The 14,982-nt window shown below is 34.9% G+C and overlaps 3 non-coding genes across 3 annotated transcripts; 2 read left to right on the forward strand and 1 right to left on the reverse strand.

Annotated features, from left to right (window-relative positions):
- Positions 1 to 7,587: 7,587 nt before the first annotated feature.
- On the reverse strand, positions 7,588 to 7,704 carry TRNAL-CAA (transfer RNA leucine (anticodon CAA)). The gene is made up of 2 exons: positions 7,667 to 7,704; positions 7,588 to 7,632 (listed from the first exon to the last, which is right to left on the reverse strand). It is a non-coding gene; the product is annotated as a tRNA-Leu (tRNA).
- Positions 7,705 to 11,780: 4,076 nt separating this feature from the next.
- Positions 11,781 to 11,897, forward strand: TRNAL-CAA (transfer RNA leucine (anticodon CAA)). Its single transcript has 2 exons — positions 11,781 to 11,818; positions 11,853 to 11,897. It is a non-coding gene; the product is annotated as a tRNA-Leu (tRNA).
- A 2,626-nt stretch (positions 11,898 to 14,523) lies between these two features.
- TRNAL-CAA (transfer RNA leucine (anticodon CAA)) lies at positions 14,524 to 14,640 on the forward strand. The gene is made up of 2 exons: positions 14,524 to 14,561; positions 14,596 to 14,640. It is a non-coding gene; the product is annotated as a tRNA-Leu (tRNA).
- Positions 14,641 to 14,982: the final 342 nt, after the last annotated feature.

A 14,982-nucleotide genomic window follows, 5' to 3' on the forward strand; every position in this document is an offset into this window, starting at 1 on the left:
GAAAGTTATTTAAAAAAGTAATACGAATTTTATTCTTAAAACCAGTATTTAGAAATATTCATGTTTGAAAATGTTTGACTTACAGGGTTTCTCAAAATATGGTAAAGATTTAACAAAATGACTTCTTTATTTCATGAAATAATTGAAAATTTCGTTAAAAATAATACGAATTTGATTATCAAAACCAGTATTTAGGATGATTATTATGATTATTAGAGGAGAAAAATTCGCTCCGGCGCCGGAGATCGAACCCGGGTCCTTCGTTCCACGTACGAAGTGCTCTAACCACTGAGCTACGCCGAAGTTCAATCCACAGCACCGGATCAAATCCCTCTCCTCTAGTATTTTTCCTTTTTTTGGCCGGACTCCAAGTTCGACATATATGTTGACATTAGTCAATGCCATTATACAAGGAGTCTATTTCTGCAGAGCGAACATGGGGGAATATCGAACATCGCCATACTCGACAAACTTGAACCGAACTTAGCGCCTGTAATGTACGATACTAACGTCCATATTGCCTTTTAAAGCGACGCTGAACAGTAGTATCAGACATTATTACTACTAAGGCATTCGATAAATAATGGCAACAATGCTGTAAAACAGTGCTCCTAGTGATGACCATTGAAATCTTGTACTACGTAATAAAGCAGCGATTGTTTCATAACTTTGTAATATTGAAAGTCTCGAAGTAGCTTATTTTGTAATTACAGTGGCTGTTTCTGATTTGTAATAAACAATACAGCCCTAAAGGTACGAACAAAGGTGTTTCATAAAAGTCCAAGTTGCAAGAGAAAAACATGCAACTCAATGCTTTAGGGCATTACAAAAAGCCTGTGGGAGAGAAGTCCTACGATACTGAACTATTGCAAGTTGGGTGGAAGCGAGGCATTCGCTTTCAATCAACAATTGACATCCGAAGAGCTTTAGTTTGATCAATGAGAGAGATATCCAGAAATGGTGCTGCAGATGGAGTCCGCCTTCTTCCTAGAATTTTTTTTACTTGGTTATTTAACGACGCTATATCAACTACGAGATCATTTAGCGTCGATGGGATTGGTGATAGCGAGATAATATTTGGCGAAATGAGGCCGAGGATTCGCCATAGATTACCTGACATTTGCCTTATGATTGGGGAGAACCTCGGGAAAAATTCAACCAGGTAATCAGCCCAAGCGGGAATCGAACCCGCACCCGAACGCAACTTCCGATGGGCAGGCAAGCACTTTAGCCCACTGAGCTACGCCGGTGGCTCTCTTCCTAGGATTTGGCGACTATTGTTGACATGGCAGGAAACTATATTTGAAGTATGTAATGTCAAAAGTAACCTAAATAAATTGTGTGTGAAACAGTAACTATGTTATTACTTTTCGAATGCCCTTTTATTATTATTATTATTATTATTATTATTATTATTATTATTATTATTATTATTATTATTATTATTCTTAACTCCGTACGTAGATGAAATTATTGGGGATCATCAGTGCGGTTTTCGGCATAATAGATCGACTATTGATAAGATTTTTTGTATTCGACAGATAATGGAGAAAAAATGGGAGTATAAGGGTACAGTACATCAGTTATTCATAGATTTCAAAAAGGCATATGACTCGGTTAAGAGGGAAGTATTATATAATATTCTTATTGAATTTGGTATTCCCAAGAAACTAGTTCGATTAATTAAAATGTGTCTCAGTGAAACATGCAGCAGAGTCCGTATAGGTCAATTTCTATCTGATGCTTTTCCAATTCACTGCAGGCTAAAGCAGGGAGATGCACTATCACCTTTACTTTTTAACTTCGCTTTAGAATATGCCCTTAGGAAAGTTCAGGATAACAGGCAGGGTTTGGAATTGAACGGGTTACATCAGCTTCTTGTTTATGCGGATGACGTGAATATGTTAGGAGAAAATACACAAACGATTAGGTAAAACACGGAAATTTTACTTGAAGCAAGTAAAGCGATCGGTTTGGAAGTAAATCCCGAAAAGACAAAATATATGATTATGTCTCGTGACCAGAATATTGTACGAAATGGAAATATAAAAACTGGAGATTTATCCTTCGAAGAGGTGGAAAAATTCAAATATCTTGGAGCAACAGTAACAAATATAAATGACACTCGGGAGGAAATTAAACGCAGAATAAATATGGGAAATGCGTGTTATTATTCGGTTGAGAAGCTCTTATCATCCAGTCTGCTGTCCAAAAATCTGAAAGTTAGAATTTATAAAACAGTTATATTACCGGTTGTTCTGTATGGTTGTGAAACTTGGACTCTCACTCAGAGAGAGGAACATAGGTTATGGGTGTTTGAGAATAAGGTGCTTAGGAAAATATTTGGGGCTAAGCGGGATGAAGTTACAGGAGAATGGAGAAAGTTACACAACGCAGAACTGCACGCATTGTATTCTTCACCTGACATAATTAGGAACATTAAATCCAGACGTTTGAGATGGGCAGAGCATGTATCACGTATGGGCGAATCCAGAAATGCATATAGAGTGTTAGTTGGGAGACCGGAGGGAAAACGACCTTTAGGAAGGCCGAGACGTAGATGGGAGGATAATATTAAAATGGATTTGAGGGAGGTGGGATATGATGATAGAGACTGGATTAATCTTGCACAGGATAGGGACCGATGGCGGGCTTATGTGAGGGCGGCAATGAACTTTCAGGTTCCTTAAAAGCCATTTGTAAGTAAGTATTATTATTATTATCATTTACCGTACTATTACTATTATTGTGGTATTTCTTAATTCTGCCATATATATTTTGAAATCAATGTAACATGTGACGTAACATAAATTCTATACTCCGACAAAGCATGGGAAAAGCTTAACGTTTCACACTTCATAAGCCCGGTTGCTCTTCTCTATTCTCACACTCTCTCCTGGAATGCGCGAAGTCTCCTGACTCACTCGTGTCTGGCCCTTGTCCAACGTTATGCAACAGTATGGTCCCCTTCCCAAGTCATGGCATCCATTTCTGCTTCCAGTGATTTCCTTTCACTGAGCAGCAAAATTCAGAACTCATTTTGAAACTTTGTTAAAAAATTTACGGTATAACTAGTTAATAAAAGTTCGCAAAATTGGACGCCTTTTAAAAGCAAATAATCTTCTTCGATAATAATAAAACTAATATTAGAATCATAAACCTATATTCCGGACGTAAAAGTTATGGAAATATTAATTTTAATTTTTAACATAAATATTTTAGAGTTCTTTCTAGCATTTCTTTTTTAGCTGGTCTCTACTCATTCTGCAAAACATATGTTGTTTATAACAAGTTGATACCCAGCACTGACGACTGTTGCAGTGAATGTTTCCTGAATGCGAACTCTTCTGCCGTGTCTGTGGCTTAGCTTTAACGCGTTTGTCTTTCATCTATGCGGACCGGGTTCGGCCCCCAGCCTGGTCATGATGGAATTTTTGTTGGACAAAGCAGAAATTGTAGAGGGTTTTCTCGGAGTACCCTCATTCCATTAACACTCTTTATCTTCCCCTCATTTCATTTATCATCTTCAATAGGGAGTGCATGTTGTTTCTCAATGGCCACATGCACTCCCTAGAGACATGTGCATGATTGGAAACGAAAACAGAGGCAATAACATCCCGGCCCCAATGCAGCAAACTGACGAACTTCCATGTTGATATATAGGGACATCATTTTATTTTTACTTCATTTTTATTGTATCTGAATTTTTTAATGTACTTCACTCCCACCCCCTCTACTAGTAAACTTCCAACCGTTCTCCACACAGAACCAAGTCCGCGTATGCGGTCATAGTAAACAGTACTGAGTTAGTGAGTATAGTAAGTTCCATAAATATGTTCGTGTTTTCCAGTGATGAAAGAGCTTTCAATATGAATCATATTTTCGCACAGGTACTGTCGTCCGTTTTCCTACGTCGCATCCCGGTTTCCACCACTCTCTTCTGCTCGCCCCTCTGTAAAGGCTAGTGGCTGGGCTGTCTTAGCTCTTTTCTGAAAACATTCATTTCTGTTAGGAATTGGACGTCTACGTACTATTATACAACTGTTTAAAATAACTTAAATAAATAGGCCTCGTTAAGTAATAAACTGTCACGTGATTTCCCCCCTTTCTACGACCCTGCGACATAACCACTTGGACGGACAGTAGATAGCATGTGTCAGTAATTTTATATTTTTTAATCGGGCAGAAGTGAAAATTGAATTTATAGTAAGGTACTCTTTTTCTAGAGTAGGTACAGAATTATTTCAATATGAGTTACTAGTACGAAGGCCGAAACTGGTAATTGGAATTAGGTATAATAGTCTATAGTCCACACCTATGGAGTAACGGCTAGCGCGTCTGGCCGCGAAACCAGATGGCCCGGATTCGATTCCCAGTCGGGGCGAGTTACCTGGTTGAGGTTTTTTCCGGGGTTTCCCCTCAACCCAATATGACCAAATGCTGGGTAACTTTCGGTGCTGGACCCCGGACTCGTTTCACCGTCATTATCGCCTTCATATCATTCAGACACTAAGTAACCTGAGATGTTGATACAGCGTCGTAAAATAACCTACTAAAATAGGCTATAGTGCGGTAATATGCACAAAAAGAACTGAAGCCTGTATCGAAATGAATGGTCACCATTTTCAAAAATGTGTTTAAATATCCATATTATGATTATTTTTCAATTTAAGTTCATTATCTATATTGTACGCTAATGTGCTGTAGACAGTATAATATACACTGCATAATGAATACGTCCGAATGGATAGCTCAATTCGTGAGTAAAAACACTTATTGTCAATACAGTACTGTATTTTGATTAAACAAAAACCTATAATGAAAATTATCAAACTGAAAATCGCGATATTTCCTAGTTTACGTGAATGGATGAACTACGTTTCTTCCCTCCTATACCTAGTAAAGTGATTTGTTTGTATTTTACGCCATTATCATTGAACTCCAGCCGTGGAAGGGGGTAGCAAACGGTGCTTCCGGTTCTCAACCGTTAATCCAAAGATATAGCCAGGTTAATATTAGAAATGTTAGTAAAAATAAAATGATGTCCTTGTACTTTGCATCATAAAAGTTAAACCCACCTCTGGTTCAAAGAGCTCGAGTCGATAATGATATGGCGTTATACGTTTGAAGAATATGGATTTGTTATATTGTACTCTAATTAGGGCCTATAATGAAACGGTGATCATGTATTATGTACTGGCCTATGTATTTCTATATAATCAGTAACTCAGTAAAACTAAAGTAACCTTTGGAAGCCCACATGAAGGAAAACTGCCTCAGCGCATAGATAACGTAAAATATTGGTTACCTCAATATCTCTTCCAACTGTGCTAATTCATTCGGTTTGAGAAGTCATGGTCTACGAAGAGAATGATATGCAGAGACCTTGCTAGAGCGGATGTAACGTTGTTATCTGATCTGACAACTTTCGCTTGTCGGGAATTCTTGCGTATTGCAAATTATTTAATTATTATGGCACAAAATGTCTCAGCGCAGGGATCTGTACAGTGTGTCTAACGTAAGAAAATGTTGGCTAGTAGACTAGCATAACTACTAGATTACTTTCCCCTGAAATAAGTATATTTCTTTATTAACTCTTCTTCTAAATTACAAAGTTTATTCAGAAACAGTGAGATGAAAGCATGATGGTGTAAAGGAATTCTGTAACTTTATAGATCAGATAGGTCTAAGTATTTGACGAACATATTTTTTAATTCGTCTACGAAAAAGGTGGACTGAATTCCATCTCCACTGCAGTGAATCAATTTTTTATGTACAATTTTTACAAAGAATGGATGACGTGTGGCATTAAGCCTTGGTATTTCTGAACCGACGCATGCGACGTGCGAGGTGCGAGGCCCGCTCGCATCTCGCAGTTATAGAAACCACTCACTATCTCTCATGTAGTCCGGATTTGTGCGAGGCGGGCCTCGCACCTCGCACGTCGCATGCGTCGGTTCAGAAAAACCAAGGCTTTACTGTCCGGAAATACCATAGAGATTGGAAACCCTTATATTTATCGAATTTAACTGACTCTGATGTGGAAACGATTCTCGCAAAGTTAATTTAAGTCGGGTCTTGCAAAATTCTTCCTCGTGTCATTGAGACCGGTCCATAGTGACGTCATAAAAAAGCTGAAATCCGGATATTCACTTTGATTGGAAATGTATCTGTGTAGTGCCTTTTGTGTTTATGTTTTGTGGTCCAAGTAATGCATAGTAGATACAAAGTAATCAATTATTTAATTGTTTACTCTGTTTAGGGAAGCGAAATTCTGATGATCGAAGAAGTGTATAATTGACTTGTGCCCACGTGGAATATACCCCTCTGAAGCTCACAATGAACCCAAATGGCCAAACAGCAGGAACAGATGCTCCATTGTTTTAATGACATAAGAATTGCGAGTTTGTGTTAATTCAGAACTGGACTGTCAGGATTGTTATAATAATGTGAAAAATGTTTTAATTTAGGACATAAGCTGTACCACTAACCAAATTTATTATTATGGAAAAACATAATTTGTCGCTTCCTAGGTATAATAAACGTTTCTGTTCTTCATTATCAATAATAGATTGCTTTATTTAGATGTGTTTAATTAAGAAACAGTTACTCTTCGAATTTATTCAATGGAGTGTTCTATAAAATATACAGAAAACAGCTATAGATTTTTATGTTTTATGATAATTTATATTTTATTCCACACTTTAAGTACCACCCAGCAGTGGCTCACGTGCTGGTTAAAATATTATGGCCACATTTGTGGATACCCCGTTTTTCTCTGACTAAATCTTAACAGTAACACATCATTTTTTTAAATTTAATACTTGTATACTAAAATGCATTTTCCTGTTTGTGATTATGTATTCAGTCTCTTTTTTTATTATATATATTTATTATTATTATTATTATTATTTTTTTTTAAGTTAATACTGATTGTGTATATGTATTCAATCTCTCTTCTTACTTTATTATTATTATTATTATTATTATTATTATTATTATTATTATTTTTCACAACATTATAACAATCCTGGGGCGCGCTTCCGAACAGGGGCAGCAGTATTTCCTCTAAGGTTAGAGCCCAGTTTAGGTGTGTGTGTATTAATCGAAAATTAGGAGCTAGAAAATATTGAGAATAGGACGCATGTTTATATGACATTTTTTCGATTCATACACACACACCTAAACTGGGCTCTAACCTTAGGGGAAATACCGCTGCCCCTGTTCGGAAGCGCGCCCCAGTCCAAGACAGTCCAGTTTTTAATTAACACAAACTTGCAATTCTGATTAATATTATTCTCAACACGATGAAGATACACATTATTTTGTTATGAAACATGTGGAACGTACTGTAGGTCTATAATGAAAAAGTGTCATCTTAGTTGTTGTACATTTTCTTTCCAAAATATACGTTTCAAAATTCACATACGAATAATCCGCAAACACGAAAATTGGGAGTTTGCTGCTGTAAATATCAGTGTGTACAACATAATTAATTATGCACGCAAAATTGCATTTTAGCCGGAAGTTCTTCAGTGAACGTGAGCAACATTTAGAATGATCACATTTCAAAACAATTAAAAATTATGTCAGAAGTGGGATTCCAACCCACGCCCTCAGAGAGAACCAGAATTCCATTATACTTACAACGAAAGAAAGGACGTTCCTTGAGTCTGGCGCCTTAGACCGCTCGGCCATTCTGACACAGGTGAGAAATACGTCGACAAATTATGCTTTTCTACACGGATGTAATATGATTTGGGGAAAACATCTGAATACAGTGACCGAATCCCTGTAATTGCGTTATATGTTCATGCTGTATGTGATTGTTATTGTAGGCATGGTTGGGATTATAATGATGTTTGGGACTTGAAATAAAAGTTTAATATTACTTTTCATTTCAGTCTTCACACTCCCCTCATTTAAATTTATTAATTAAAAATAGTAGTACATCAGTGAAAAATGTTGAGAACAGCTGATTTTAATAATGAAACTGCGTAACTAAATAAATGTATCTGCAGATAAACTTGGGCACTCATTGTTAAAATATTATAGCCAGGTGAAATAAACTCGGTATTCTATCCATTTGAAATTTATCGCACGTTTAATAAAGTTATTCATAAAATTAATGTCCTACAAACTGAAAGAAAAACTAAAGTTTCATTAAACTTAATGCTAAGTTTCATCAGGAAAGAACATTTTCAAATCTACATCATATAGAGCAGGGCTGGGCACATTACGTGATTCTGAGAAATGAGCGCTGTGTGCTTTAAAGAGCTGGTCTTGCGAGCGCTGTGTGCTTTAAAGAGTTGGTATTGCGAGCGCTGTGATGTAAGCATACTGTACGTCATTCAGTGTCGGTGCAGTGGTGACTCTGGCGAACTTTGAAGACGGAGCTTCCGCTCATACACTAAAGCGTCCCGCTACTCCCAATGCTTTTAATGTATCATGGGAGGAGGAGTTCTTTTTGGTAGAGAGCAGTGGATTAGCAAAGTGTTTAATTTTGCATAAAACACTCCAACTGATTAAGAAGTTCAATATTCAACGACATTATTCTTTACAACATGCTACTGAATATGACAAATATGTTGGTAATGAACGCCATAAATTAATACAACTTAAAAAAAATGTTTCTCAGGTACATTATATTAGAGTATCTATTTGATATTTATAATACATTATAAGTTATTATACATTTAATAATATATAATTTTAAATTATACGAATATTATATCATAGTATAGTATATTATAGTTTATGATATATTATATGATATATATATATATATATATATATATATATATATATATATATATTACTAAATGTACTATAATGACTTATAATGCAATATAAATATCGAATAGATACTCTAATATAATGTACCTGAGAAACATTTTCTTTAAGTTGTATTAATTTATGGTCATATATTATATTGTATTATATTATATTATATCATATCATATCATATCATATCATATCATATATCATACCATACCATATTATATTATATTATATTATATTATATTATATTATATTATATTATATTATATTATATTATATTATATTATATTATATTATATTATATTATATTATATATTATGTATTAACAGGATGACAATAATGCACTTAGTGAATCGGTTATGAGAATTAGCTACAAAATTTGCCACGAAATTGCAAAGGAATTGAAAACATTCAACGAAAGTGAATTCATCAAGCGAAGTTTAATTATATTGGCAGATGAACTCTGTCCACAGCAAGTAGGGGAAGTGGAAGCCATACGCCTTCTCGTAGAACCGTGGTGAGGATATTGCAGTATGTGCGTATGGGTTATGTAAATAAGCCTAATGATGTGTGTGTGCATAGAGCGAAGTTTATTCCATTAAATTAATAAGAGTGTTATAAATTCTGTAATGTACAATGGATTGATGTAATATCCATATAAACTATTATATACTGACAGACTGAATGACTAGAACAACGGTGGCTCTTGTTATATTAATGCAGGGAAGGTAGCTGTAATGAGAGTCCGCCACTGCGTGAACGTTCTGCTCTGGCTTGGAATTGAAGTGCGTTGCGGAGCGAGAGCAGCTCTGGCCGACTAAATAGAGCCGCTCTCATGCCCGGCCCTGATATAGAGTGTCCACAAATGCATACTTTACTTTCACAAATTTAACAAGGCGAATTTCCCTAATTTTTACAAAACCCATCTGGCAGCTGTGTGTATGAGATATATGCATTTATGTTCGAGTATGCCGTTGGTTATTAAGGGGACACATAGGCTATGATGTTTTAAACTGTAATCATTTTGATCCAAAATTTATTAAATTTTAACTACATAAACAGGTCTACAATACTATCTTTTGGATAAAATTTGGTGTCATTAAGGCTATTAGTTTTGTAATTATATTTATTAAATATATTTTATATTTACGCCACTAAAAAGACTCCATGCGCTAAAATTATCAAAATTATTAGTTCATATTTGCTGAAAAGCTTGAAAATAGTCATTGGATTAACAATTAATTAGCTTTTTGAGCTCAATCTAAATAGTCTTTCACAATTGATTTCTTTTTAATTTCAAGAATTCATTATTACAGCATATTTTAATCTAAGTGCAATGTGAATATGTCCCGAAAAAACTTAATATTAATACTTCATACAAATCCTAATTAAATTTTATTTATCAACATCTAATTGATCCCTGTGAGAAGTTTCAGACCAATCTGACAACTGCTGTGCAAGAAGCTTTTTTTTTTTAATAAACTGCTTAAAATTTTGAAGTCGAGAGAACAGCATAAAAAACATTTCTCTCAACTCATTCACGCACCGTATGTTTGGCTGCATTTGTTTATATGGTTAGATAATTTAAAACAGTCTCAAATGTAATTACGATCATAAAAACAAAAAAAAAAGTGGATTTCCTTAATTTTTAACATTATTTCACCGTAGTAGCTCCTTAAGCAAAGCAGAAATTAATCGATATCACATAATATTTTACGCTATAGACGAAGTGTCGTATGAGACGATATCATTATAACTAGTTCAACTCTGTAATCAGTTTTAAAAAATTGTACACGAAGTTTCTCTCTGACGTCGGGTGAGTGAAATGAAAGCGGGCTAACCTATTGATTGCGTGGCTTTCTTCAAAAGAGAGTGAAATTCTTCCACGCGGAAGAATCATCCCATCCAGTCGGACGTCATAGGTCTCGGCGGCATCACAATGATTTTGCTATGGAAACACATCTTCTGCCGAAAGACATTATGACAAGTCTCCAGAGATAAGCTGTGTTTGGCGTCACTTTTGCAACATTTGCACAGAGAATTAGTCATGCTTCCCTTCCTTTTGGGTCTTACACTGAAATATATCGGAGATATACAACGACGGAGCAAGTTCAGCATATTTACGTTTTTCTTTCGCTACTACGATTCTTGTTTATGTAAGTTAAATTGAAAAGTGGAGATCCTATGTATGGTGAGACGATGGCGACAAATTCATAAATTTAGTCTCCATGCTTTTTACTCACTCATTAGAGGAAATATTTTGATGCTACACGAATTACACTTCGATATTTTCGCCTAAATACACTTTGTCAGTACCAATGTTACCGAATTATAGTATTAGTTTTTGAAACATACAACCTTTTAACGTGAAATGTTTCTGAGCCTGACATTCAAGAAATCTGGTCACATTTTTTGTTAATACGATGACGTCATAGAAGAGCGCTACGTCACATAGGCAATAAAAGCAGCGCTGTAATAATAATAATAATAATAATAATAATAATAATAATAATAATAATAATTCACTTATTAATTTGTTCATTCATGTATTTATTTTATTTATTTAAATATTTTTTTGTTCATTTATTCTGGCGGAGTTAAGGCCAACAACTTCTCTTCCAGCCAGCAAGAAATATAAGAAGCTTATACATTATTGCAACTTAATAATACAGACTAATATTTAAAGAACATTCAAAGTTGAGTAAAATAGTATAATCATATTATTGTTCGTGTTTGGAACCTGTAGATCTGGGTAAAGAAAGGGCTCCGTCTTGTTAAATTTAAATGAGGGGAGTATGAAGACTGAAATGAAAAGTAGTATCAAACTTTTATTTCAAGTCCCAAACATCCTTATAATTCCAACCATGCTTACAATAACAATCACATACAGCGTGAACATATAACGCAATTACAGGGATTCGATCACTTTCTTGAGATGTTTTCACCAAATCATATATCTGTGTAGAAAAGCGTAATTTGTCGACGTATATCTCATCTGTGTCAGGATGGCCGAGCGGTCTAAGGCGCCAGACTCAAGGAACATCCTTGCTTGCATTGCAAGTATAATGGAATTCTGGTCCTCTCTGAGGGCGTGGGTTCGAATCCCACTTCTGACATAATTTTTAATTGTTTTGAAATGCGATCTTTCGAAATGTTGCTTACGTTCACTGAAAATTTTCCGGCTAAAAGACAATTCTGCATGCATAATTAATTGTGTTGAACACACTGATATTTACTGCAGCAAAATCCCAATTATCGTGTTTTTCCTGATTATTCGTATGTGAATTTTGAAACTTCTATTTTGGAAAGAAAATATAGAACAATTAAGATGACACTTTTTCATTAGATCTACAGTACGTTCTACGTGTTTCGTAACAAAATAAGGAGGTTTTTCATCGTGTTGAGGATAATATTAAAATTGTTAGATTTTTTGTTTGAACTATTATTCAGAAGAAGAGCGTAAATTAAACCATTGACTATGCATTTCAATAAAAAAAGATATTGTTTCTCAGAAATACACATAAAAGTCATTCTATATAATGTCAGAATCAACACAAACTACTTTGATTACTCCCTAGATTCAAACAATAAACGTATACAAATCGACGCTGAATAATCTAGTAGTTGATAAACGTCGTTAAATAACCAAGTAAAAAAAGTGTATAATATTATCGAATGCTACTGCCCAGTGTCTAATAATGCAGTTAGTATTGTTAAGACTTAATAATAACATTTTATAATATAAGACAGTAAAATTAAACCTTATCCGGGAGTGGAAAGTTTAGCGCCCGAATCGAAACCAAAGGTGATAATTTCCATTAGCGCATAAAACCTGTTTACTGTAGTGTGTTAAGTAATATTTTATACATTATAACTTTTAAAAATGTGCAATTAAATCCAATTTCATATTAAAATTTCAACTAATATTCCAATAATAAATATAAATGTTGTTCTCATTACTGATATCTAAATTTCATTTTAATTTGTGGGAAATTTCTTTGTAATACAAATCAGTTATTTAAGGCGAAAATACAAAACTAAAAACGTCAAATGTGGGCTACTTATTTTCAAAGGGCTGTAGTAAGAGATATGGGGAAATACTCTTTCCTCTCTCATGTTAACAATGGGCGCAAGCTAAATGAAACAAAATCTCTTATTACTAATAGAAAAAATTGCGTTTGCGAAAAGCACTTGCCGAAATTATCATATAAACCAACAAAAAATTACTGGTGGAATAGGATCTTAGATTTATTAAGAAAAAGGGTCCTGGCCATGTACAGAAGATTTAATAGGTGTAAATGTGAAGCTCTTCTTCCGAGCTATGAATACAAAACCAAAATGAAGGATGCTAAATTCAACTGCTGGAAGGAATTATGCTCTATGCAAACAAGTAAAAACCCATGGGACGTAGTGTGTAAAATTTGCCGTAAACCTCAAAATTACAATGAAATACAATAATCAAAACCGAGCACGGATACACTAAACCGGCATTAGAAACAGCTACCATATTCGCACAAAATTTCTTCCCAGATGACACTCAGAACAACGACACTCAAAAAACCATTCGGTGTGACTCAATTTTCCCACCTTATACCGAAGATGATGTTCTGTTTTCATATCAAGAAATAGAAAACATAATCATGAGCAAAAACGACAGCAAGGCCACAGAGTGGGACGGAATTTCGGCAAACATTATTAAAAACGCTTTCAAAAGTACTCCAAAACTACTTTCCAGTCTATACAATAAATGTTTGGAATTATGAACTTTTCCTGATATCTGGAAAAGGTCTGTGGTGAAACTCATACCTAAACCTCACACTCAAGACAGATTTAGCACCAAATCATTCCGACCCAAGTTCCGCTTAGCCAAAAGACATGCAAACTGCAGTAAATGTAAAATTTTAATGAAATATTCAACTTAATTTTAATTTAATAGAAAATTATTATTCGTTCGCAAATGGGGGTGATTAATAAATTCTGGAAGTGTAAAGACAGAAATAGTTCATTTAATATCCTAATTTAAGCTACTGGCGTAGCTCAGTCGGTAGCGCATTTGTCTTCTGATCCGAGGCTGCTCTTGGGCGTTGGTTCGATTTCCGCTTGGACTGATTACCTGGTTGCGTAATTTCCGAGTTTTTTTCCAAAATGTAAGGCAAATGTCAGATAATGACTTGCAAATCCTGAGGCTAATCTCGTCATATACCATTTCCGTATCAACGATTCCATCGATGCTAGTAATTGTCACAGCTTCCTTAATTAACCCTTCTAAAGTATAAAAAATGAATACTAATAATTATGAAGTAGCCTATTTCACTATGGTATTAATTTACAAATGAATTCAATCATCTGAAATGGGTAATAATGTGTTATTATTCATTATAATTTTACATACGAGTATCTCATTGGCGTCATATTGATATGTGAATCGTTTCGACTCAGTTGGATTGTTGTTTCCACACTAGGCCTCACGGAATAAGGAAGGGGTTGTGAAGAAGGTAACGAAAGGACTCCGTTTTGTTAAATTTAAATGAGGGAGTGTGAAGACTGAAATGAAAAGTAGTATCAAACTTTTATTTCAAGTTCCAAACACCCTTATAATCCCAACCACGCTTATTATACAATAACAATCACATACAGCAGGAACATAATATTGCAATTACAGGAATTCGATCACTTTCTTGAGATTTCTCGAAATCATATATTTGTGTAGAAAAGCATAATTTGTCGGCAAAGTTACCATCTGTCAGAATGGCCGAGCGGTCTAAGGCGCCAGACTCAAGGAATGTCCTTGCTTGCATTGCGAGTGTAAAGGAATTCTGGTCCTCTCTGAGGGCGTGGGTTCGAATCCCACTTCTGACATAATTTTTAATAGTTTTGAAATGTGATCTTTCGAAATGTTGCGCACGTTCACTGAAGAACTTCCGGCTAAAAGACAATTCTGCTTGCATAATTAATTATGTTCAACACACTGATATTTACAGCAGCAAACTCCCAATTTTCGTGTTTGCGGATTATTCGTATGTGAATTTTTAAACGTCTATTTTGGAAAGAAAATTTATAACAACTAAGATGACACTTTTCATTATAGACCTACAGTGCATTCTACATGTTTCATAACAAAATAATGATCATCTTCATCGTGTTGAGAATAATATTTAAATTGTTGAAGTATTTTGTTCGAATTATTATTCAGAAGACGAG

This window comes from Periplaneta americana, chromosome 13 (assembly GCF_040183065.1).
Source record: "Periplaneta americana isolate PAMFEO1 chromosome 13, P.americana_PAMFEO1_priV1, whole genome shotgun sequence".
Classification (NCBI taxonomy): domain Eukaryota; kingdom Metazoa; phylum Arthropoda; class Insecta; order Blattodea; family Blattidae; genus Periplaneta; species Periplaneta americana.